Genomic DNA, 25,558 nt, shown 5'->3' on the forward strand with positions numbered 1-25,558 from the left:
TCTCATACTCCAGAACTTATTACAAAGCTACACCAGTCAAAATAGAATGGTTCTGGCATAAAGACGGACTTACAAAAAAATGAAATGGTCCAGAAATAAACTCTCACATAAATGGTCAAATGATTTTCAAGAATGCCAAGACCATTTGCTGAGGAAGGTCAGTCTGCAACAGATGGTGCAGGGAAAACTGGATATCCACATGCAAACAAATGAAGCAAAACCCAAAACTTACAGCATATACAAAAATTGATTGAAAATGTATCATAAATGTAAATAGAAGAGCTAAAAACCGTAAAATTCTTTGAGAAAAGACAGGGGAAAAGCTTGTGACCTTGAATTTAATTTCTTGAATATGGTACCAAAAGCACAGGCAATAAAGGAAAAAAATAAATTGGACTACATCAAATTTTAAAACTTCTATCCATTGAAGGACTGAGTCAATAAAGAAGAATGGTGACACTCTCAATGGGAGAAAATATTTGCAAATCATATATCTGGTAAAGAGTTAATTATCAGAATATACAAAGAACTCCTGCAACTCAAGAACAAAATAGAATAACCTGATTAAAAAATGAACAGAAGATTCCTCCAAAGAAGATAAATGAATGGTCAATAAGCATGTGAAAAGGTACTCAATGTCACCAATCACTAGGGGAATGTAAATTAAAATTGAAATATTAGTAAAAAGAAAGAGAAAATGAAAGAAAGAAAATAACAAGTGTGGTGAAGATGTGAGAAAATTGGAGCCCATGTGCCCTGCTGGTAACAATGTAAAATGGGGCAGCCCTTGTGGAAAACAGTCTGGTGGTTTTCTGAAAAGCTAAACCTATAATTACAATATGATCCAGAAATTCCATTTCTGTGTATACAACCAAAAGAAATGAAAGTAATAATTTCAACAGATATTTTTGCACACACATTCATAGCAGCATTATTCATGATAGCCAACATGTGGAACAACCCCAGTGTCAATGCAGGGATAAACAAAATGTGGCATAGGCAGACAATGGAATACCATCTGGTCTTAAATGTTGACACTTGCTACCACATGGATGAATCTTCAAGATGTTATGCAAAGTGAAATAAGCCAGTCACAAAAGGACAAATACCACTTAAGTGCACTTATATGAGGTACCTAGAAAGTCAAATTCATAGAAACAGAAAATAGAAGGGTGATTGTGAGGAGCTAGAGGAATGGGGGTTTGGAGAACTACTGTTTAATGGCTACAGAGTTTCAATTTCAGATGATAAAAAAAATTCTTGAAATAGATAGTGGTAGTAGTTACACAACATTATGGATAAACTTAATACCAATAAATTATACACTTAAAATGGTAAACTTTAGGGGCACCTGGGTGGTTCAGTGGTTGAGCATCTGCCTCAGGTCATGATCTTGGGGTGCTGGGATCCAGTCCCACATCAGGTTCCTCGCAGGAAGCCTGCTTCTCCCTCTGCCTATGTCTCTGCCCCTCTCTCTTTGTCTCTCATGAATAAATAAATAAAATCTTAAAAAAATAAAATAAAATGGTAAATTTTATGTTATGTATATTTTATCATAACGAAAAAAATTTTTAATGAAACATTTAGGTGTAAATCTAACAAAACATGTAAAAGACTTGTATATTGAAAACAACACAATGCTGATGAAAGGAATTTTTAAAAGATCTAAATATAGAGAGAAATATACTATGTTCGTGGGTTAGAAGAATCAACCCAGTAAAGATGTCAATTCTCCCCCAAATTAACATACACATTTATCATAATTCCTATCAAAATCCCTGCAAGAGTTTTTGTAAATATAGATAAAGTTACTCTAAACTTTATATAGAAAGGCAAACAAACTTGAAGAACCAAAACAATTTTGAAGAAGAAGAATAAAGTTGGCGGAATCAGTCTACCCAATTTCAAGACTTATAATAGAGCTACATACAGTAATCAAGATTCTGTGGTATTGGCAGAAGCACAGACCTACAGATCAATAAACCAAAATAAAGAACTGAGAAATAAACCCATACAAATAGACCCAACTGATTTTTGACAAAGGTGCAAAAGCAATTCAGTTAGGAAGGATAGCCTGTTCAACAAATGGTGCTGGAACATTTGGACATATTAGCATTTGGAATACCAGGGGAAAAAAAAGAACCATGATCTAAGTCTCATACCTTATATAAAAATTAACTCAAAATGGATCGCAGACTTAAATGTAAAAAATAAAACCATAGGAGAAAATCATCAGGATCTAGGGCTAGGTAAAGAGTTCTTAGACTTCACTTTAAGAGCATGATCCATAAACAGAAAAAAATATATACCTTTTTAAAATTTTTCATCAAAATTAAAAACTTTTGCTCTGTGAAAGACCTTGTTAAGAGGGTGAAAAGACAGGCTACAGCCTGAGAGAAAATATTTGCAAACCATACATCTGATCAAAAAACCTAGTATTGGGCAGCCCGGGTGGCTCAGCGGTTTAGCGCTGCCTTCAGCCCAGGGCCTGATCCTGGAGACCCGGGATTGAGTCCCACATCAGGCTCCCTGCATGGAGCCTGCTTCTCCCTCTGCCTGTGTCTCTGCCTCTCTCTCTCTCTCTCTCTCTCTCTCTCTCTCTCTCCCTCTCTCATGAATAAATAAATAAAATATTTTTTAAAAACCTAGTATCTAGACTATATAAAGAACTTAATAGTAAAAAATACACAAACCAATTAGAAGTGGTCAAAGCATATGAAGACACATTTTACCAAAGAGAATATATAGGCAGCAAATAAGCACAAGAAAAGATATTCAACATCACCAGCAATTAGAGAAGTGCAAATTAAAACCATAATGTGGTATCACGCCACATGGATTAGAATGACTTTTTAAAAAAGTGATAACAACAAATGCTAGTGAGGATGTGGAGAAACTGTCACTCATGCATTGCTGGTGGTAATGTAAGATGGCACAGCTACTCTGGAAAACAGTTTGGACACCTATCATCATTCCAATGAGAAAAGAAGTTGTAATTGGATACGTGTTAGTGGACAGGCTGAGTTCTGCTGTGGTAACAAACCATATGTAAACTTCAGTGCTTACCCAACAAAACAGGCTGTGTTCATGGGACAGACTCACTGATGGAGGCTGACAGAGGCTCTGTGTCAACACATGCTCTCCCATTCACCAAGGCAGGACAATGAGAACTCATGAACTATACTAATTCTACAAGTTTCTGCCCTGAAGTGGCCCACAGTGCTTCTGCTCCCATTGACACCCATCTTCTGACAGGGAGGGTCTCCACCATTTGGGCATTTGAGTCAAAAGAAAGAATGCTTCCTTGCAAAAGGTGGAGGAAGCAGTTTGTATCTGAAACCACAGATAGTATAGAACCCTACGCAAACGATGTTTTTTCCTATACATTCATCCTATAATAGAATTTAATTTATAAATTAGGCACCATAAGAGACTAGCAACAATAATTAATAAAATAGAATAATTACAACATAAGCTATAACAAAAGTCATGTGAATGTGGTCTCTCTCTCAAAACATCTTATTGTCCTGTACTTCTCATCTTGTGATGATGTGAGATGATAAAATGCCTACACGATGAGATGAAGTGAGGTGAGTGACATAGGTGTTATAGCGTTAGGCTTCTACTGACCTGACTGTATGTCAGAAGGAGGATCATCTTCTAAAACACAGTCACCCGGGGGTAACTGAAACCACAGAAAGTGAAAGAGTGGATGAGAGGGGACTAGTGTCTTACTCAAACTTATCTTGAATAAAAAAATGAAAGAGACCTGGGAAGAATACTTTTGCTTAATCCTTGTCAGGTATTTCTGAGTTCCTAGCTCCCAGCTTTATACAACAAGCAATAAGTTAATTGGGGCCTGGAAAAGAGAAGGGAGTCCTTTCTGATCAGCATCCTCAAAGACAGTCTGCACTCAAACACAGCAAAAGCAAAAGAAAAGCATTAAGCTTTCTGCAAAACAACTATCCTGGCACCACATGCAATCATGCTTAGAAAGCAGTTTTTGATGAAGTCAATGATAAAAAAAAATAGCAGTAGAGGATTTTACTATATGGCTGCACATAAGCAGACTAACAGTGTCTTAAATCTGGAGGTGCCTGGGTGGTGCAGTTGGTTGCACAATCCAAGTCTTGGTTTCAGATCAGGTCGTGATCTTGGAGTTGTGGTATTGGCCCCAGTCGAGTTCTATGCTCAGTGGGCAGTCTGCTTAAGGCTCTTCCTCTCCCTCTGCCCACCCCCCACTCACTCTCTCAAATAAATAAATCTTTTTTAAAAAATTGAATCCAGTTGAATAGGGTACTAGTTTCATCTCGATCATACAATAAAAATAACATTCATGGGGACTCCTCACCCCCTGAAGGATGCTGGCCCTGCCGGTCACTGTGGTTAAAGGAGCAGCTGCTCTGCCACCAGGGTACCTCTCACTCTTTTGGCCATGGCTGAGAAGCCCAAGTGGGCACCCAGCTGATAACAGCAATTCTTTAGGCTGTCCTTTGACCCAGGACTTGAAAAAAGAAAGAGAGAGAGAGAGAGAGAGAAACAGGTTGTATCCACTCACATGTCTCAGGAATCTGAATTAAGAAATGCTTATGAGGAAAGAAGCAATTAGCAGAGGAAGTAAAACCCAAAAGGTCATGATCACAAAAAATACTGGGCAGCCACAGTAGGCCATGAGAACACCAAAGTTACCAGCAAATGAAAGTCTGGAGCAGATGGGCAGAGGTGGGTAGGGGTACCAAGGGAAGATCCTAGAACTCTGAAGGAAACACAGCAGCCTAACAATCAACCCATAGCCTCATGCCCTCCTTCCACCTCTAGCAGCTTATCATCGCATTTTCCTAAACAAAGACAGTTCTCTCCCTAAGAGGAATTCTGGTACCAGCTGTTAATGTGTCTCTCTCTTACCCTACTACAAATTAAAGCACAGCCTACTCTATGCCTCTAAATCCATCAAAGGGATTAGAAATCTGCTGTTCCAACTACAAAACAAAACAAAACAAAAAGCCTACCAAATCAATAGTCAAGGTCAATTCAGCATGATCCCAGTTCCCAGTGGCCCCATCAGACAGAATGATGGCCTCTGTAATACACAGAAAGGTCTCGGTCAGTTGTGGCCACGTGCTGACAACTTCCATGTCAGCAGAGCATTAGGACTTCGCTGGTCTCAGATCTATGCCCCCAATGAGCCCCATTAACTTTGACACCACACACACACACCAGCAAGGACAAAACATACCTCCTGCCAGCTTCGTCCAAGTCACAACCTCCCTGGGCCTCAGTATTCTCATCAGCAAAACAATGGACTTGGGCTAGAATAGAATAGCTGATCTGAACGAGACACCAGAGAGCCCGAGCATTTCTGTGCAGGGAGCTTGGAAGCTTGCACAGGGGACGAGAGGGACCAGGGCTGAGTGCCAGCCCTACCTGTACTCCCATCTCTAACAGAAGCAGTTCAACTTTGACCCCATCTTCACACTGGGCTACATGTTCAGAATGCAATGAAAGAAATGTTTCCATCACTGAAAGTGCTTGAAAATTATCGGTCTAGCTGTTCTCCAAATTCCCACCAGCAGCTTTTATTTGTCTACAGCAACGCACCTGTTATTCTAAGGGCAACTGTTTCTCCAACAGTTAGAAGACCCATATGACTTCAAGTCAAAGTGTACATCCGGGGGGATCCGATCCAGGAGCTGATGGGCTGTGGAAGGGATCTCAGGGCTGGGGTGGTGCATATCCAGGTCCACAGTATCCTGTGACCTGCATGGTCTTTCTGCTAAGAGGAGGACCCAGCCTGTAACTGGGGAAGGGGTGACACGTGGGATGGGGCTAGTCTTCTTCCCTAGACTAACTCCCTTGCTGTCTCTCTGTATTTATTCCCTTCTTCTTCTTCAGTAACAGAATCCCATTATGTAAGTCAGCCAGTGCTGCTCAGAATAAAAGACATTTCCCAGCGCCCTTGCAGCCATTTGTGAACAGATGATTACATTCTAGACAATGAGATTTAAGCAGAAGTATTGTCTGGGACTTCTGGGCAAGCTTTTCAACAAGAAGACAGTGTCTAATGCTCAGCAGCCACGGAGACCTCTGCTAGAATGACCGAACAGGAGAGCGGGAGCCTGGGTCCCTGGTGACCTCGGAGACCATAGTGGCCTGGACTTCACTCCTAGATTCTCTGTGTGTGAGAGACATAAACTTTCATCTTGTTTAAACCACTGTTGAGTTTGAGATCACATTCAGTTTGACCCAATCTGACAAATAATTAACGCCCTGAAGTAGCATCCCGTAATAACGAGAGAAGCTACAATGTAATAATTATTGGAGGAGGTCAGATGGCAGGTAATAACAACACAGATTGTAAACTGAGAAGTTGATGGGCCTTGTCATGCAGGGGCACGATGCTTAGTTAAACTGTCACTGATGATTCCTTGGATAAGAGATTGCAAGCTGAGGTCTGTGAGTAGGATTGACCGAGGGGCGCCTGGGGTGGCTTAGTCAGTTTAAGCATCAGCTTTTGGCTCAGATCATGATCCTGGAGTCCCAGAATAGAGCCCCACATTGTGCTCCTCACTCAGCAGGGAGTCTGCCCCTCCCCACTCTCTTTCTCTCTCACATAAATATATAAAATCTTTAAAAAAAAAAAAAAAGGATTGGCAGTGAGAATTCAGTTGGCAGGTGGTGACTGCAGTGTCTCCGTAATGGGTCAACTTGCCCAGGCCCAACTGCTCTTCCCAGAATGCCTTGGCCCTGGTTTTCCATTAGGGTGGGACACAAGAGAGATTCCTAGAAGACTTGGAGGGAGCCAGAAGCAGCAGCCATCCATGGCTCGCACACACCATCGCTGAGCCATTGACTCACCTCCTTGGTACGAAGCAGCAGCTGGATCTGAATCTAGTCCACTGCCCCCCATCTCCTCCTTCAGAGCTAGACCTCTAACTTCACAGCGATGCCATCCACGTAGGGCTCTTACTTGTGAGTGCCCTGCTCTTGATGAATTCTCTGCTGTCACCATCCTGAAATTCATTTTTGAACAAGGGGCCCTGCATCTTCACTTTGGCCTGGCTCCAAAAAGGTATATAGGCAGTCCTGCTTCGTGATTCTGCACCTCTTGCTAGACCCTGATGCAGTCTTCTTGTTTCCCTTTTAACAAAGTCCTATGAAAGAGAGCAAGTGAGAGAGCTCACACAAAGTGATCCAACTCCAGGTAGAGAAGAGAAGACAGCAAAGCCTGCAGCCCCTGCTCTTGCACCCCTAACAAAGCATGACAACGGGTAGCCAGAACACAGCCATTTCGAGGAAATGAGATGGTGATCTGCACATGGAAGTCGTGACCTGCTGGCCAAACAGCCTCATAGCCACGTGCCCTGTTTAGATGGCCTCCCACCCAAGACATCAAGATGGAGGAAAGAGCAAACAGTCAACTTTAGGAGTCTTCAGGCTGAAGCACTACGTGCAGGCAAGATCCTTGACTGGTGATTCCCATGAAAAACCAATTGAAAGAAGATAAGCTAAAAAGGTACTAACTTTTTCAGGAAAATGTCCTTCTGAAGAAACCCCAACCTGGCTAGCAACAGCCATTCAGGCTAACTCCTAGAACTGCTGTGTATTTTCCACTCTCCTCTTTTCTGACGCTCACTGGATTTATGTTTTTCCCTTTTCTCCTCTGCCAATACAAGTTTGACAAGGCCAGACATTTGTTTTTTAGTTTGCAGTCCACATCTCCAGCTGCCAGAGCAGACTGAACAGCATTCCGAGTCCCAGTACATCTGCAGAACTGCACTCCTCCAGGAGAGCCATGCGCACTGCAAATAGGGTGAGGCCCAGGGGCATTCAGCTAGCTCTCCAAGATCCAGTGTCCCTTTTCTTCTTGGGAACAAAATCCCAATGTTGGCAGAGCATACTAAGCCCAGAATAGAAGATCGTGTTTGGCAGCTTTCTAGTGGTGAAGCAGGGTCATATGACTTAGATTCTGGCCAAGACTGTGTGAGCAGAAAGATTGTAAAGGACTTCAGGGGACTCTCATTAAAAGCTATAGGGGATGTGCCCATCTTTCCCTCCTTCCTGCTGACTGGAATGGAATGTGGTGTCCAAGGCTTACGTAGCCGTTTTGGATCATGAAGACACATACTAGGTTGGTAGAATGGCTAAGTAGGAATATAGGTCCTTGGGGACTGTGAAACCACCTTACTAGACCTGAACTCCAGACCTCTCTCATATGAAAGGAAATTAAGTCTTCAGCTTATTAAATTACTGTTAATTGGGGTCTTCTTTCACCAGCAGCCTAGCCTCCTAGCTAATACGGTCCAGTGGCCCAGAGTTCTAGCTATCCACCAGAATCCAAGTTTAGCTGGAGTATCTAAGCACATCACCAGACTACCTTGCAATTAGAGATGACCATGGGTAACAGGACTCTAGCCAAGAAAATGTGAGTGCTTTTGGGACTTGGTAGTGATTCCTTCATCCTCTCTGTCATCTGCTTCGAGCTAGATGTTGACAAAGATAATGCCCAAAATGATGGTGGAATCCAAACTAAAAGGAGCCAGAGTCCCTGAATCACTGTATGGAGCAAGACTCCCTAACAACCAGAAACAACCACTAAGTCTAATTGTGTGAGGGAGAAATAACATTCTAACGTGCTTGGCCTATTATCCATTGGGAACCTCTTTGTTAAAGGAGTCTAGCCTTCCCTATCACAGGCCTAAAGGGAAAAGGCTAAGAAGCACAATATAGAGAGTGTTGGGCCCCAGCTGTGGGAAATTCAGTTCTGAGTCCTGATTCTAGCAGAGGGATTTGGAAGAGGAGCACTGATCAGGAAACCTAACCCAAAATCCTGTTGTGCAGACAAGACAATCTGCCTGCCTGCTGGGGGGAACTTACAGCCAAACAGACTCTTAGATAATTATGATTCATGCCATGTTCACTGAGCAGCAGCATAATTCAGACTGCACTTGGAGACTCTCTGATGTAGGGGCTGCTTGGCTGGCAGGGACCCTGGGCACTGGGCAGAGCCCAGGGTTGAAAAGTGAGAGAGCCTCAGGGAGCTGGAGACTGATCATGCAGACTTCATCTGGGAGGTAAGCTAGAAGCAACCTGTACCGACAGGCAGGACCCTAGAGTTCTTGCTAGGAATGTGCTAACTGTATGAGCACCAAACATGGTCAACAAGCCAAATCAGTTTGGAAACCATTGTACTTACAACATTTCAATTTAGAAACTTTTATAGCTCCAACAAAAATTTAGTATAGTGATTAGTCTCCAAACCAGTTACTGCCATTCAAATTCTGACCCTATGACTTACCAGAAGCTAAGCCAACTAGGCCAGGTCACTTCTCTAAGCTTCAGTTTACTCATCCATAAAATGGAGATAATTAACATGCCTTCCTCAGAAGCCTGTAGGGTTAAGGGAAGTAATGCATACAAAACACTAGCATGGGGGCACCTGGGTGGCTCAGTCCGTTAAATGCTTTTGACTCAGGTCATGATCCCGGGGTACTAGAATCAAGCCCAGTGTCTGGCTCCCTGCTCAGCGGGGAATCTGCTTCTCCCTTTGCCCCTCCCCCTGCTCATGCACGCTCTCTCTCTCTCTCAAATAAATAAATAAAATATTTACAAAAGCCAAAACACTAGCATGGACCCTAGTATATGGTAAGCACTCAAAAGCTGCTACCTACTGATATTAAGGCCATAGTGTTAATGACTATGACTAGTATACTCTAACTACAGCAAAAACACATCAACTCCACTGCCACTGCCATTGGATGGCATTAACATTGCTTATATAATCTCATTTTGGATGAAGAGACCTATTAACAACCATTGGAACCCAGTCTTTTATAAGCAGTCTATTTCTCACATACATACACAATAATATTTCAGATAAATATGCATGCAACTGTGCTTAGTAAACTGCAGGTCCTTTAAAAATCTGAGTGGACTTATGATCACTTAGTGTTATATTATCACTTCAATCAGTTTTCATTCACTTATCCAGCAGATATCTGTGAAGGACCCACTAGGTGCCAGGTACAGGGCTAAGCTCTGGGAATGATGGAGAAGGAGATGGCAGGGTTCTCACCCTTCCAGAACTTGCATTCCACTGAGAGTATCAAAAAGGCCCACTATTGTTGTAAGAGGTCAGCAGCATTCTTGGACAATGTGTAGTAGTCCTGATGTTCAGAAAGTCAAAATCCTTGGGGTTATGTAAATTCTTTCCTCTTTTTGTGATCCTCTTCCCATCAGACACTGTCTAGTAATGATTACTTGGTTCCTAAGGCCATCTTTAATATCACTTTCTTTGCTTGAATCTAAATATAGATGCTTCTTCCAAGGTCCTCAAAGTTCTGGTACAAGGAAAACTTACCTCTGAAATTCTCCAGTGGTTCACCTTTCCCTACTGATACTTGCTTAATTGGGAAATACCTCTTCTTCTGAAAAAGAAATTGAGATTTTCCAGAGATCTGTCTATACTCTGTTGGATCTATAACTCTCATTTTCCACATTCTCTTCCTTTCAGACAGGCAGACTTCTGGGGGTATCAGCACATCCTAAGGTTATTGAGCACAGGGCCCAATAATCCACGGACTGGAAGAAACCAGAAGGAAGCAAGCCTATGAATAGAAAAGGATTTTTCAACTTTCAAAGCCAAGCAAATCTGGAACTAGCTACAGTGACAACTACAGTAGGTGACTTTGTACCCTGGTGACCAAGAACCAGGTCAACAAGTTAGCCAATGCCAGTATCAGATGGAGAGTGGACATGGATGAACTTAGTGGTCTTTTAACCCTGAGATGACTTCTGCATAGCAGGTGGAGAGAGGAGGGATGCAGATTCTCACAGAGCCAATCTGGAAAGTACGACTGATGGAAGCTAAAGGGTTAATGATGCTTTGCTTTGTGAAAGCACAGTAAGTGCTGACCCTTCACAGGTCAACAGGTAACTGACTATCTTCAGGATAGATCCTTTCTGTTTGTTAGCCCATAGCAAAGCCTGGAAGGTAGAAAGCTCACATCGATCCTGCTCTTCTGGGAACTCTTCACATCCCTCCTTCCCAATCTCTAGAATCAGTACCACTAATTACCTTCACTGTGATGATTGACTCTGTGTGTGTGTGTGTGTGTGTGTGTGTGTGTGTGTGTGTGTGTGTGACAGAGAGAGAGAGAGAGAGAGAGAGAGAGAGAGATGAACATCCACCTAATCTCTCAATTGACCCTGAATAATTAAATGATTCAGAATCCACAAGGAACTATCTCATTCTATTCTGAATTCTCACTACAGAGCCCACTGCTTGGCACCATATTGCTGCTCTATAAATGCTGAGCCTCAGGTGGCTCTCTAACATATCTACCATATCTACTCCTCCTCCCTTACAGGTTGGGGTGTGGGTTGGCAGGTTCTGGAAGCTCACAGCACCTGACCCACCTTATCAGGAGTGACAGCCTGAGGACCCCTCCTCTGTCTGCTAACTGGGTAAAGCCCTGGTTCTTATCAGCTGCAGCCAGGTGGTCCTGGGCTGGGCTCCCATGCTCTGGAAAAATGCAGCATCATAAAGTAATCACACTGTTTATAATTCAGACATCCCTGTTGTGCCTACATTTAAATTACTGTGTTATAACCAACTTGCATCATCTTGTTATGATTTAAAGCCTACCAACTTCAACTAATTAAAAAAACAATCTGGTGAGCTGAGGGGAGAAGTCTTTCTACATGGTTCATATTTGTATGGTGGGCCCAAATTTATGTTTTCTTGGTAATGCTCAAGGACATCCCAAGAATCTGTGCTGTCCCAGAGTCCAAAGGAGTAGTTACCAGACACTTTAGGTCACTAATGAGCAGTTAGGCGTGACCTTCAGAAATGAAGGTCATTTCTCTAGTCACCAAGCATTTCCTCATGTACTTTGTGTGCACCAAGCACAGTGCATCCCCAGCACAACGGGTAGTCCTAAGACTGGACCTGTCTCTCCAGGAGCTTCTAGATTAGCTCAAGAGAAAAAACAAACACATATGCAATGACATAAGTAAAGTACTGGATTGCGTGGTAATGACAACAAATGGAATAAAAACGGAACTATTAAAAACAGTGCTTCATGGGGCGATGTGAGAGGAAAGTGTTCGCCTACATCACACCATTCTTAGTCGCAGAGGTATCATTCTAACTTACATCTCTTTGGCAAGCGGGCAATAGAAGTTCAATACTGTTGAATCACTATATTTCACACCTGAAACTAATATAACACTGGATTTTAACTAACTGGAATTAAAGTGAAAACTTAAATAAAATTTAAAAAGTAAAAAATTTCAAAAATAAGACAAAATATCAAACGAAAAATCACACAGCTCCTGGATTCAAATCCAGGTCCTCCAGCTCTAAGTTCTCTGTCCTTTCCATCATGCCATATTTCACAGACATGTTAGAAATTTACATAGTTGCTCTTCATTCTGTTTGAGGTGGGGGACAGAGTTTCAGCCTTCTTTGATAGGACAGTTCCATTTATGGAATCCACATTTATTGATCACAAGAGTGGGCAAAGCTAGACTTGTCAACTTTATGAGCCAATATCTTCATCCACTGCAAACCACACAGTTCCTGCTACTTCATCTCCCTCATCTCCACTCTCAGAAATGTCCTGAGGAAGCAGCCCCTTTGTAACTTCAGATCTTCTCAATTTTCTTTTCCCTGAAAGGACACTTTCATGGGTTGGACAAGTATTAGGTTCCATCCTGTGTGTTCCACTTAGCCAACAACCATATTTCTGTTCTCTGCCTCAGTTCTGATTGCTATTCTGTCCCTTAGTCTACCAAACGATGTTTAGATTACCAGAGGCAAGTGCTGTACACTCCGCAGTGGAATGGAATACTTGAAGTGGGTGGATTCATTTGGATCTGTCTGAAAATGGTGTGAATCTGTTTTCAAAATCTATGGTTGAGAGCTTCCCATTTTTTTACCCAAATTTTTCACCTTGTGACAGCCAAACCTTTTCTTTGCATTCAGAGTTTAAATAGGGACTCTAATCAAAACTGTTGTTGCTCTACAGTCTTTCAACTGATTAACTTTTACAAAAGCTTATATCCAACGGGCAATTCAAGATGTTGTGTTGGTATTAGCTCAGTGTCTGAGGCTGTCTCCTTTTCCCTTATGTGTGCAATAAAGACTTTTATGCTGCATGTTCAGAAGGGGAAAAAATAAATTACCCATAATAGGAAATTAAGAGGAACTGCCATGGAATTGCCATCATAAATTAGATAGGCCGTCAGGAAAATATGATGGAATGGGCTGCTATGGAAAAGCTTATTTCTCTGGGTGCATTTATTTTTCATGAGTTTTTATTATTCAGTAGCTTTAGATTCGATCAATGTGCCTCCATCTGTCATAGATGGCCAGGGTTTTTTCCAGGGAAGAGTTGGGGGAGGCTGCCCACCCATACTCTGCCTGAAATCATGAAGGGATTTGTAGAGGAATGTTTTAAGAAACCAAAAAAGCCTATGCTTCCAAAGAGTTAGTGCAAAGGCATTTTAATGAACTTCCCAACAAGCCAAGAGGAAATTTAGAAACTTATTGAACTGAAACATGAATGAAGTCTGTTAATACAATAACTTCAGTTAGAACTTTTCACCCAAAATGTGCCAGGTACTTTAGACTTAGGGATTATTCTAGATACCATTTTCTAGATTATTTCAGGTCCTTTAGAATTTAAATACCACCAACGGTGTTAAACCAACAGCTGAAAAATTCCTGCCAGGCCAAAGAAACATCCTTGAGAGAACCCCACTCCCCTTCACAACTCCAGCCTTGTGCCTCAAAGCCTAGAGGAGTAAGGGGATGAGGGGTCTTCTCTCCTTGACCTTGGCTATATTCACCTTGTATTTTCCTGTCTCTGAAAAAGATTGTGCTTCCTTGGGAGACATGGCCACCATTGCTGGTCTCAGTAAGATGCTACCTCACCAGGACTGGATATCCAACACTCAGGATGGCTTCTTCATCCTGTCCTTTTTTTTTTTTCTTCATCCTGTCTTACAGAATATCTATTTTCCCAGGTTGTAAAGTATGAAAGCAAAAGGCTGAAGATGGAAAAATGGGTTACCAGAGCATGACAATTCTTCCCCCTTTTATGAAAGTTGACTGACTTACTGAGCTCATGGGGATGGTTGTTCCTGGGTAACCCAACACACTGATTTTCATAGAATTGTTTTCTTTCTACAGGGCATTGCATTTGGTGTTTTTGGAACAAAAATGGTAACATTGCCACCGCCTTTGAAGGACTTTGGTACAGAAGAAAATTTTAGATAAAATCCCAGGTTTTGATAAAAAGAGGAAAGCAGCACAAAACAAACAAAAGAGAAATTTTGCAGTTCTCCCCTCTCCCTCCTCACATCTTACTTCTCTCTAACCCACTCCTGGCACTGCGTGAAAGCCTGGAAGACTTCTTTGATGACACAAGGCAGGGTAACAAAGCCAAAGACCTGGCTTCAGAAGCAGGAGACTTGAGGCCTGGTTCTGACTGCACCCATTGCGGGCCTCCTAGTCCTGGCAACTCATACAACAGCCCTTGGCCTTCTCAGAGTGGTTCTTTCTGCAATTCTGGTTTTTGTGAGTTTTTCTGTGAGGTTTTAATGATCCTTATACATATATGTCAAATCCACCCTTGTGTTGGGCCCTGTGTAACAGAAGGAGGATCACACTTAGTCCCTCATTCATTCATTCATTCATCCAACAAATAGTAATCATAATAATTTTTGGTAGAAAAAAAAGATAAGAAAAAGAAAGACAACAGTTATTATAATCCTATAAAGAAAAGGTACAATAGTATCAGTCGGGATTCACAATCACAAAGTATCCACCAAGTTTTATTTTAAAAGAAAGGAATTTCTTTGAGAATGTGAGGGGCTTATAGATATTCTACAGCCAGGAATAGGCCCAGCCACCCAGAGGGCTGCTCTAGTAAAGCCTCCCCACTCTCCCCAGCAGCAACCACCCCATCCTGGACCCTACCCAAACAGTTCACACAGAAGGACCATGGGTCAGACACCAAGAGCTGCCTTGGAACATGCAGGTCTTGCACAGACCCACCTGCCCAACAGTGGTTAATCCCATGGCCAATAAGTAAATAGACAAATGTGCATGAAAACATCTTTGGAAAATCTTTTATCAAGAGCTGGTCACCAATTTTCTTTGGAATTCAATTGGGAATACAATAAACTTGTCACAGTCTATATATTTGTAAAAATTACTATAAAAACATATTCATTGTTAAGAAAAATATCAAACAGTACAGTATGAAGTTAAAAAAAAGCAACCTATTCCTCATCCCACTCATTTCCACTCCCACTGTTAACAGTTTTGTCTGTATTATTTCACACATTTTCATGAATATACCTATATATAATATAAACATATTTTTATACCATGTTGTTTTAAAAATTACTTTATTCACTTAACAATATATCATGAAAATATTTTATGTCAGTAAGTATAGATATACATTATTTTAAAAATATTTTATTATGAAAATTTTCAAGAAAAAAACATGAAAACAAAGAGAATAGTATATTGAAACAAAATGATAAGCCTAAATTCAATACAATCAATCCCAATTCATCAACATCACCACTTATTCTCCCATCCCTGTAATATTTGGAAGTAAACACCAGGTATCACATCATTTCATCTGTAACTATGTCAATAGGTATCTCAAGAGCCAGTTGGTAAAGTGACAGATAAGGTCTCTGTCATAACTACTCAAATCTGCCACTGGAGTGAGTGCACAATGGCCATAGACAATACACAAATAAATAAACTTTATTTACACAACATCCCATGGGCCATACTTGGCCCACAGGCCATGATTTGTAAACCCCTGCTCTAAGAGATACAAAAGTTGTTCTTTGATGCACAGCTTTTCTCTTTTCTACTAAAAGAAATTAATAAAGAGCTCTTTTCTTTAATATCATCAGATCTAAAAATGTTAATTATTTCTTAATATTATCAAAGCTAAGCAGTTCATTTTTCCCTGGTTGTATGATACAGTCTTAGTTTATGTATTTTTGTGTTCAGCTTATTTAAATCAGAATCAAAAACAAGACTCATATATTCTAAGATATTGCTTGTTATATCTTCTTAGTCTCTTTTAACCTACAATTTATTCCCGATCTCCTTTTCCTCCTTTAATATTTGCTGAAGAAACAGTCTTAATTATCTTGTAAAGATTTCCAGTTTGGATTTTGTTGATTATATCTCTGTGGTAATATGGAGCATGTTCTTCTGTCCCTTGTATTTCTTATAAATTAGTAATAAGATTTAAAGTCTTGATCAGGTTTCAGTTAATTTTTTTCTTCTTTGCCAGGACTACTTCTTCAGGAGGCACATGATTCTAATGGTTTCCTTCCCTCTGATGTTATCAGCCACTGACAGTCATTGCCTGATGGTATCTGAAGTTTGCTATTTCTTCTTCATGTATCAGTTAAATTCCTTTAAAGAGAAAATTTCATTTGTCTACTATTTGGTTATTCTGAAATGAAAATCATACAATAAACCTCAAATTGACTTCTGATGCTTTCCTTTAATTTACTTGTTTTCAAATCATGAAATGGCTCCCTGAAACCTTCCAAAGACATCCAATGAAGGGTTCTTTCTTTTTCATATCATTATGAACCTATAGATTTAAGCATTGCAGTTATTATCCTTATTGATGCTGAAATTGTCCCACCTTTGACCAATGAGAACTTGTTCAAGTTGGGTCTTCAGTGCTTTAGACATCATTTTAGTATTATTTCATGGCATCTTTTCTTTCTGGTATGACAAAATTTCTAGGCTCATTTGCACCCCAGATCTGGAAGCAATCATTTCTCCAAAGAGTCATGGTTCCTTCTAGAGGCTAGTGACATTTACAGAACATCATCTAGAATGTAGGGGTGCTTACTGCTACTGGGATGGTCTTTGTGTCTAGTGTTTTGGATGGATAGAGCTAAAAATATGTTTTGTTTTGTTAAGGATAAAATACATTATGAGATCAAACTGATATTTCCAATTCAAATTTAGGGCTACAGGGTTTTTACATAACATCATCAATTTTACATTTGTTTTTCTTTTCAACCATGCCAAAAAATTTCAATTCTCAAAACCACAGCATAATTACTTTTCCTATAATAATATACACAAAAATCTTCAAATAATAATATCAACCTTACTCTCCACAATATGATTACTGAAAAACAGTTTAGTATCTTAGGGTTTTTTTTATTTGGTTGGTGGTTTGGTTTGGTTTATATCCTTAGAGCATATCCCCAGAAGGGATATACAGTTAAATTATTCTGTATTAAAGGTATTAAAATAGTTCCTTCTCAAAAGTATGTCCCATCTAGGAACAGGTTCATTTGTTTTGTTTTACTTTCAATTTTCAGTGATTCATTTTTTCACTTATTTAGCTTTGTTTTAGAATTCTTCATAATGTTTATATGATTCCAAAGTAAATATACAAAATAAGATATATTAATTCTAATCTCTATGTTCTCTCACTATTGCCTCCCTCCTCTTAGACAACAATTTTGAATGCTTATCCTTCCATTTTTTTTCTTTAAAAGATTTTATTTATTTTAGACAGAGAGAAAGAGAGAGCAGGAGCAGAGGGAGGAGCAGAGGGAGATGGAAAATCAGACTCCTTGCTGAGCACGGAGCTCAATGCAGGGCTCAATCTTACAGCCCTGAGATCATGATCTGAGCCAAAATCAAGAGTTGCTTAACATATTGAGCCACCCAGGTGCCCCTCCTTCCATTTTTTTAAAGTATAAGCAAACATGTATATATTTTGTATTTCTTATTTTCTTAGTTGGATAGCCTTCTGCATACATCTACAAGGAGGATATAGTAGTCAGTGTTCCCCCAAATTTGATCATGAAACCTTTTTCCAAAGGAGTATCCCAAAGGGTAAATACTAGGCAAAACTCATTTGAGAAATGCTGATACAATTCATAGAAAAGAAAAATAATCTACAGATGCTCAATAAATATACATCAGCTGAAAAGTTTTTCTTCTTCACAAAGTAAAGGGGTCTCTTTGTTTTTCATTTAATAAAGTCTCTTCCTTGATTCATCAATCCTCTTCAAGAATATGATTTCCATGACTCTTCTTCTAAGAACACCCCATGGAATTGTGACTGAGAGTTTGTAAATGTGATTGCAAAGTCCTACAACATTGCAATTTCTCAACTCCTCACACAGCACCTTGGCTCTCCACTGACATTTTTTCTCCTCAATGCCAGTCACCTCTGAATAGGGTTACTTTCTGGCATTGAGCTGTCCTCAATCATAAATATCAAAATAATCCAGGAAGACATTTTCCCATTGTTATACCTCTATTCTCATCTTCTTCAGTGTCATTAAGTCACATGAAAGTCCGATGTTCTCTCCTTGCTCACAGGTCCAAGTGCACATCCTGCTCTGAAGAAGCCCTGTGGTGGGCCTGTTTGTCAGAGTACTTATTCTTTGTCCTGAGGACTCCTCTTTTGTACTCCCTTTATCTGTAGTTGAAAGAATTCTGTCTTTGCTCCAAGCACCAGTGGTGGTTAGTGTTTGGACAGAAAATAGGAAGATTTGACTCCTCACTGGTGATACATCAAGAGGAAATTAATAAAGGATTCTGAGCAGCACTCGGTCGACCTGAATTCTTGAATTCTTGCTGAGACAGAGCTTTTAGGAACCCTGATGAAGAGATCAACCCCGCTCTATGTTTCTACTGAGCTCTTCAATACGGCACTAAGGCAAGTTGGCTAATATAACAACCCAGCATGAATGACTACAAAGCTAGAATTGTGTCCCTGGAGAGCTCACTAGGATGGAGATGAGTATTTCATGAAAAAGGCCAGATCACTGCAGAGGCAAAAGGTTCATCTAAATCAGTGTTTGTAGTTGCCGATGTGTCAGCCAGCAAAGTGAGGTTTTCATTTTGCTTTGACTCTACCTATTTTCCTTCAGGGCTGCTCTTGTTCCTATGTCTGAACCTTTCCTTGTTGGAGGCCTTCAGCCGCCTAATCCTGATGTATACTTTCTTTTTTTTTTTTTTTTTTTTTTTTTTTTTTTTGATGTATACTTTCTATACACAATCTAGGCAGCCTCCCAAGGGAATGTAATTTTTGTACCCAATGTCCTATCACCTCTTACTCACACTTTCCTTATTCTTCTACCTGCCATCTGGTCCTGAAGGACAGTTGCTTTCTCACTGGTGCCCCTGTTCATGTGCCTGAGATGGAATTATATAGCTTCACATCAGTATACATCAACTAGGAACTGGGATCCTTAACTGATGTTTTTCAACACCTGTATCAGAATCACCATAGGGTGCCTACTGAAATATAAATTATGAGGTCCCATCCTAGACCTTCTGAGTCAAGATCTCTTGTGGGAGGCCTAGAATCTGCCCTTTTAACACTCAAATACTTCTCTTTGCATTAGAAGTTAAGAACCACTGACCCAACCTTTCCTATTTGTAGATCTGACTGCTGGGCATCACCTCAGCTAATCTGTTTCTCTCCAAAGCCTTTTATACATGTGCAGAGTAGCCCCATCTGCCTCACATCTATAGGCTCATACTATTAAATACATTGCTGTAAAATTTACCCCAAACGCTCCCAAACAGCCCCATGAACTTATTGTATCATATTTCTAGAGTTCTTTTTTTAGTTCTCATCAAAAGAGACTTCTACTTATAAAAATAAAAAAACAAGAGTCCCAAATTGCTTTCTCCCATTAAAAAAAGAAAAGAGAACTGAACAAACTGCTTTAAAACCTTGGAAATGGCACAAATTAGTTCTAGTATAAAAACTCTAGACCTACTCTACAAGAGTTTTTTTTTCTACAAGAGTTTAAAAGCAATATTTGAAAGGGCCAAACTGATTACAAGTATTTGACTATCTGTCAGATTAAACTCCAACACACTTTAAAGGAATAAAATAATATTTAGCATTCAACAATGAAAAAATGCAATGTACTAAATCTAGTAAAAAATTACTAGATTTCCAAGAAGCAGAAAAAAATGTGATACATAACCAATAGAAAAATAAGTCAATAGAAAACAATCCAGAAATAATAGAGAAAATGGTATAATAAAACAAAAACATTAAAGCAGACATTATAAATGTGTGATAACTCAAAGATTTAAAGGAAAAAAAATGAATATAATGAGGAGAGAAGTGAAAGGTATAAAAGAGAAGCAAATGAGAAACATAACATCTAAAATGAAAATTTTACTGAGTGGAATTTTCAGATTAAACATCCTAGAAAAAAAAAGAGTAAGGAACTTAAATTCAAAATGAAGCACAAGAAGAAAAAAAAAATGATTTTAAACATGAAAAGAACCTTAGTGGTCTGTGGAACATTATCATGTAGTATAGTATAAATATAATTAGAATGTAAATATAATTAAAACCTAAAGAAGAAGAAGGAGCATTGAGAAAAAAAATATTTGAAGAAATAATGCCTGAGGGAGATTTTTGGGAACATGTCAAAGTAGGAGGATCCTAAGCTTACCTTGCCCCATGGGGAAACCTAGATAACAGCCACATCAGTGAAACTAACCCAGAAAGTGACCAGAAGACAAGCAGAACAGACTTTCCACTGTTAATTGGAGAGAGGAGGCCACATCATGAAAGGTAGGAGGGGCAGAAACATGATCAGGAACTAAACTCCTGGTGAGACTAACCACAAATGGGAGGGACACCACAAGCACAGAGAAGAGAAGTAGACCCCACAACAGGCACTCCAGACACAGACCTGCTCTGGGAAGACAAATCCCCATAGCACTTGGCTTCGAAAGCCAGTAGAGTTTAATTTTGTAAGTTTTTACAATCAGCAGGGCTTAACTCTGGGTACTTTAAAAATTAGCAGGCTTAGTTCTGGGAGATCTGGGGGACAGGGTCAATAGGAAACTGAGCTCCTGCCTTTAGGGACACAACACAACAAACAACTCTGAGGAGATACAGCATAGAAGCAGTGGTTTGAGAAGTACCTGGGATATACATGAAGAAGACTTATTTATTAACCTTAGAATGTGTGCTGGAGGGGCAAGAATCTTTAGGAGACTTCCCCAAGAACAAAATATCTGGAAGGTGCCATTTCTCTTCCCTCCCTCAGCCTGACTAGCCAGACACTTGCAGGAATAAGCACAAACACCTCATACCTAGCTTGCTAACACCACACACCCTGCCCTGTGTTCTCTCATGTATCTGCCCCATCCAACCCACGTTACTCAGCAATCATCCTTCCAAAGTGGCTCCTGCCATGTCACATCCAGAAAGCAGCCACAGCAGGGACCTGAGCCATTCCATGTCACATCCAGAAAGCAGCTATGGCAGGGACCAGAGCCATTTCAAAGTGACTTCTGCCCTGGGGAGAGGGAAATATGACACCCCCCCCCACACACACACACACCAGTTCAACTGCAGCACCAGTAGACAGATGATCTAACTGCTAGTCATGCTCACCAACAAAAAGGTCTCAGGGGGCAGCACAGAAAGAAGGCTCTACAATTTGGTGTGATTGCAGCCCCAACAAATAGGTGGAGAGCAGGCATCTGGTCTGGATGCAGACACTGCCCAACTACCAGCCCATAGTGGCTTCAGATTGGGCCTTTAGCAGAACAGGGACCAAACCCTGCCCACAATAGGCAAAGTGGGCCATTAAAACCAAGTGAACTAAAGGCATATGCAGCTCAGCCACAATAATAGGGTGCACACAAACCACATAGGAGACACTCCTGAAGTTCTTGGTTCTGGTAAACAGGGGGCATTATGCTATAAGGTACCACCACAGGACCTCTTCTTCATAAGGTTACTACTTTCAAGATCAGAAGATGTAGCAATTTTACTTAATGCATTAAAACAAACCCAGAGAGTAAGAGAAAATGGAGAAATAGGTCCCAAATGAAAAAAAAAACACCAAAGCAGTAGCAAGAGAGTTAATCAAAATGAAAATAAGCAATATTCCTGATAAAGAATTCAAAATAATGGTCATAGAGATACCAGTGAGTACTGGACTTGGGAAGAGTGGATGAGCTCAGTGGGACCTCCAACAGAGATAGAAAATATAAAAAAGAACCAATCAGAGATAAAGAGCTCAATAGCCAAAGCTAAAAATCCACTAGAGGAAATCAACAGCAGATTAGAGGAGGAAGAAGAATGGACCAGTGACCTGGAAGACAGAGTAATGGAAAGCAACTAGCTGATCAACAAAACAAAACGAAAAGAAAAAAACAAAATAAGAATAGGCTAAGGGATTTGGGACATCATCACATCATCAAACACAATAACATTAGCATTATAGGGATCCCAGGAAAAGAGAGAAAAAGAGGCAGAACATTTGTTTGAAGGAATAATAGGTGACAATTTTTCTAATCTGGAAAAGGAAACAGACATTCAGATCCAGGATCCACAGAGAGTTCTCAGCCAAACAACCCCAAAGAGGTCCACTTTGTGACATAATAATTAAAATGGCAAAAAATAGTGATAAGAGAGAATTTTAATAGCAGCAAGAGAAAAGAAAATGGTTACATACAAGGGAAACCTCATGAGGCTATCAGCTGATTTTTCAGTAGAAATTTTGCAGGCCAGAAGTGGCATGATAAGTGCTGAAGAAAAAAACCTGCAACCAAGAATACTCTACCCAGCAAGAATTCATTCATGATAGAAGGAAAGATAAAGAGTTTCCCAAACAAACAAAGTAAAGGAGTTCACCACTAAACCATCCTACAAGAAATGGTAAAGAGAGTTCTTTGAGTGAAAATAAAAGGCCATAATCAGGAGTAAGAAAATTATGAAAGGAAAAAATTTCACAGGTAAATATAAACATAATAAAAGCAGTAGATTAATCACTTAAAAATCAATGCAGAAGTTAAAGCATAAAGCAATAAGATCAATTATATCTCAAAAAATCAGTCAAGGGTGAGGGGTGCCTGGGTGGCTCAGTCAGTTGAGCATCATACTCTTGATTTTGGCTCAAATCATGATCGTAGGGTTGTGAGATTAAGCCTTGCATCAGGTCCTGTGCTCAGTGGAGAGTCTGCTTCTCTCCCTCTCTCTCTGCCCTTCCCCCTCCTCTCTCTCTGTCTCTCTCTCTCTCTCAGATAAAGAAATAAGTCTTTTTTTAAAAATCAGCTAAGGGATTCACAAAATCAAAGATAAACAGTATGACATCATATACATGAAACATGGTAGGGGAGTAAAATATTAGTGCTTTTCAAATGGGTTTAAATTTAAGTGACTGTCAACAATATAGACTACCATATGAACAAGATGTTACATATGAACCTAATAGTAAACACAAATAAAAAACCTGTAATAAATAGATATGCAAAAAACAAACACAAAGGAATCCAAGCATATCACTAAGGAAAGACTTCAAAGCACAAGGAAAGAGAACAAGAGAAGAAAGGAACATAGCAGAACTACAAAAACAACTATAAAACAAGTTACAAAACGACAATAACTATATACCTATCAATAATCGCTATGGATGTAAAAGGACTAAGTGCTCCAACTAAAAGACATAGGGTGACTGAATGGACAAAAAGGCAAGACTCATCTCTATGCTGTCTACTAAGAGACTCGTTTCAGACTGAAAGACATAAGGAGGTTAAGAGTGAAGGGATAGAAAAATGTTTGCCATGCAAATGGTAGCAATACTTGTATTTAATAAAATAGATTTTAAAACAGACTATAACAAGAGACAAAAAAGAACACTACATAATGATAAAAGGAACAATCCAACAAGAGGATATAACACTTGTAAATATTTATGCACCCAGCATGGGAGCACCTAATACATAAAGCAACTAATAACAGACATAAAGGAAGAAATGAACAATAGTAGGAAATGTTAACACTTCACTTACATCAGTGGACAGATCAAACAAAATCAACAAGGAAACAGTGGCTTCGAGTGACACATTGGACCAGATGGATCTAACAATATATTCAGAATATTTCAACCAAATACAGTGCTGAAGTGCCACATTTTTTAAAGTGCACATGGAACATCATCTAGAATAGATCATGTTAAGCCATGAAACAAATCTCAATAAATTCAAAAAGACTGAAATCATATTATGCATCTTTTCTGACCACATACTATGAAACTAGAAATCAAACACAAGAAAAAAAATCTGTTAAGAACACAAATACATGGAGGCTAAATAACATGCCACCAAACAATGAATGGGCCAATCAAGAAATCAAAGAGGAAATGAAAAATACATGAAAACAAATGAAAATTAAAACACAATGATCCAAAATCTTTAGGATGGAGCAAAAGCTGTTCTAAGAGGAAAGATTATAGCAATATAGACCTACCTCATGAAACAAGAAAATCTCAAATAAACAACATAACCTTACACCTAAAGGAGCTGGATAAAGAAGAACAAACAAAGTCTGAAGCCAGTAGAAGGAAGGAAATAATAAAGATTACAACTGAAATAAATGAAAGAGACACTAAAAAAAAAAAAATAATAGAACAGTTCAGTGAGTCCAGGAGCTGGTTCTTCTAAAAGATCAACAAAACTGATAAACCTTTATCCAGATTTATTAAAAAAAGGAAAGAAGAAAGAAAGAAAGAAAGAAAGAAAGAAAGAAAGAAAGAAAGAAAGAGAAGAAAGAAAGAAAGAAAGAAAAAGAAAGAAGGAAAGAAGAAAGGAAGGAAGAGAAGACTCAAATAAAGTCAGAAATGAAGGAGAAATAATAATAATACAGAAATACAAATAATTATGAGAGAATGTTATTAAAAATTAATATGCCAACAAATTAGACAATCTAGAAGACATGGACAATTTCCTGGAAACATATAGCCTCCCAAAACTGAAACAGGAAGAAATAGAAAATTCGAACAGACCAATAACTAGTAATGAAATCAAATCAGTAATCAAAACAACAAAAGTCTAGGACAAGATGGCTTCACAGGTGAATTCTGCCAAGCATTTAAAGAAGAGTTAATGCTTATTCTTCTCAAACAGTTCCAAAAATTTAAAGAGAAAGGAAAGCTTCCAAATTCATTCTACAAAGCCAGTATTATCCTGATGCCAATACCAGATAAAGACATTATGCAAAAGGAACATGACAGCCTAATATTTCTGATGAATATAGATGAAAAATCCTAAACAAAATACTAACAAACTGAATCCAACAATGTATTAAAAAAAATTTAAAAAAATCATTCACCCTGATCCAGTGGAATTTATTCCAGGGATTCAAGGATGGTTTAGTATTCACAAATCAATCAACATGATACATTGCATTAATAAGAGAAAGGATAAAAACCATATGATCATCTCAATAGATGTAGAAAAAGTATTTGACAAAGTACAACATCCATTTATAAAAACCCTCAGCAAAGTAGATTTATAAGGAATGTCAACATAATAAAGGCCATATAAAAAGCCCACAGCTAACATCATACTCCATGGTGAAAAACTGAAAGCTTTCCTCTAAGATCAGGAACGAGGCAAGGATGTCCACTCTCACCACTTTTATTCAGCATAGTACTGGAAGTCTTAGCCATAGCAATCAGACAAAAGAAAGAAAAAATAGAG

This window comes from Vulpes vulpes, chromosome 4 (assembly GCF_048418805.1).
Source record: "Vulpes vulpes isolate BD-2025 chromosome 4, VulVul3, whole genome shotgun sequence".
Taxonomy (NCBI): domain Eukaryota; kingdom Metazoa; phylum Chordata; class Mammalia; order Carnivora; family Canidae; genus Vulpes; species Vulpes vulpes.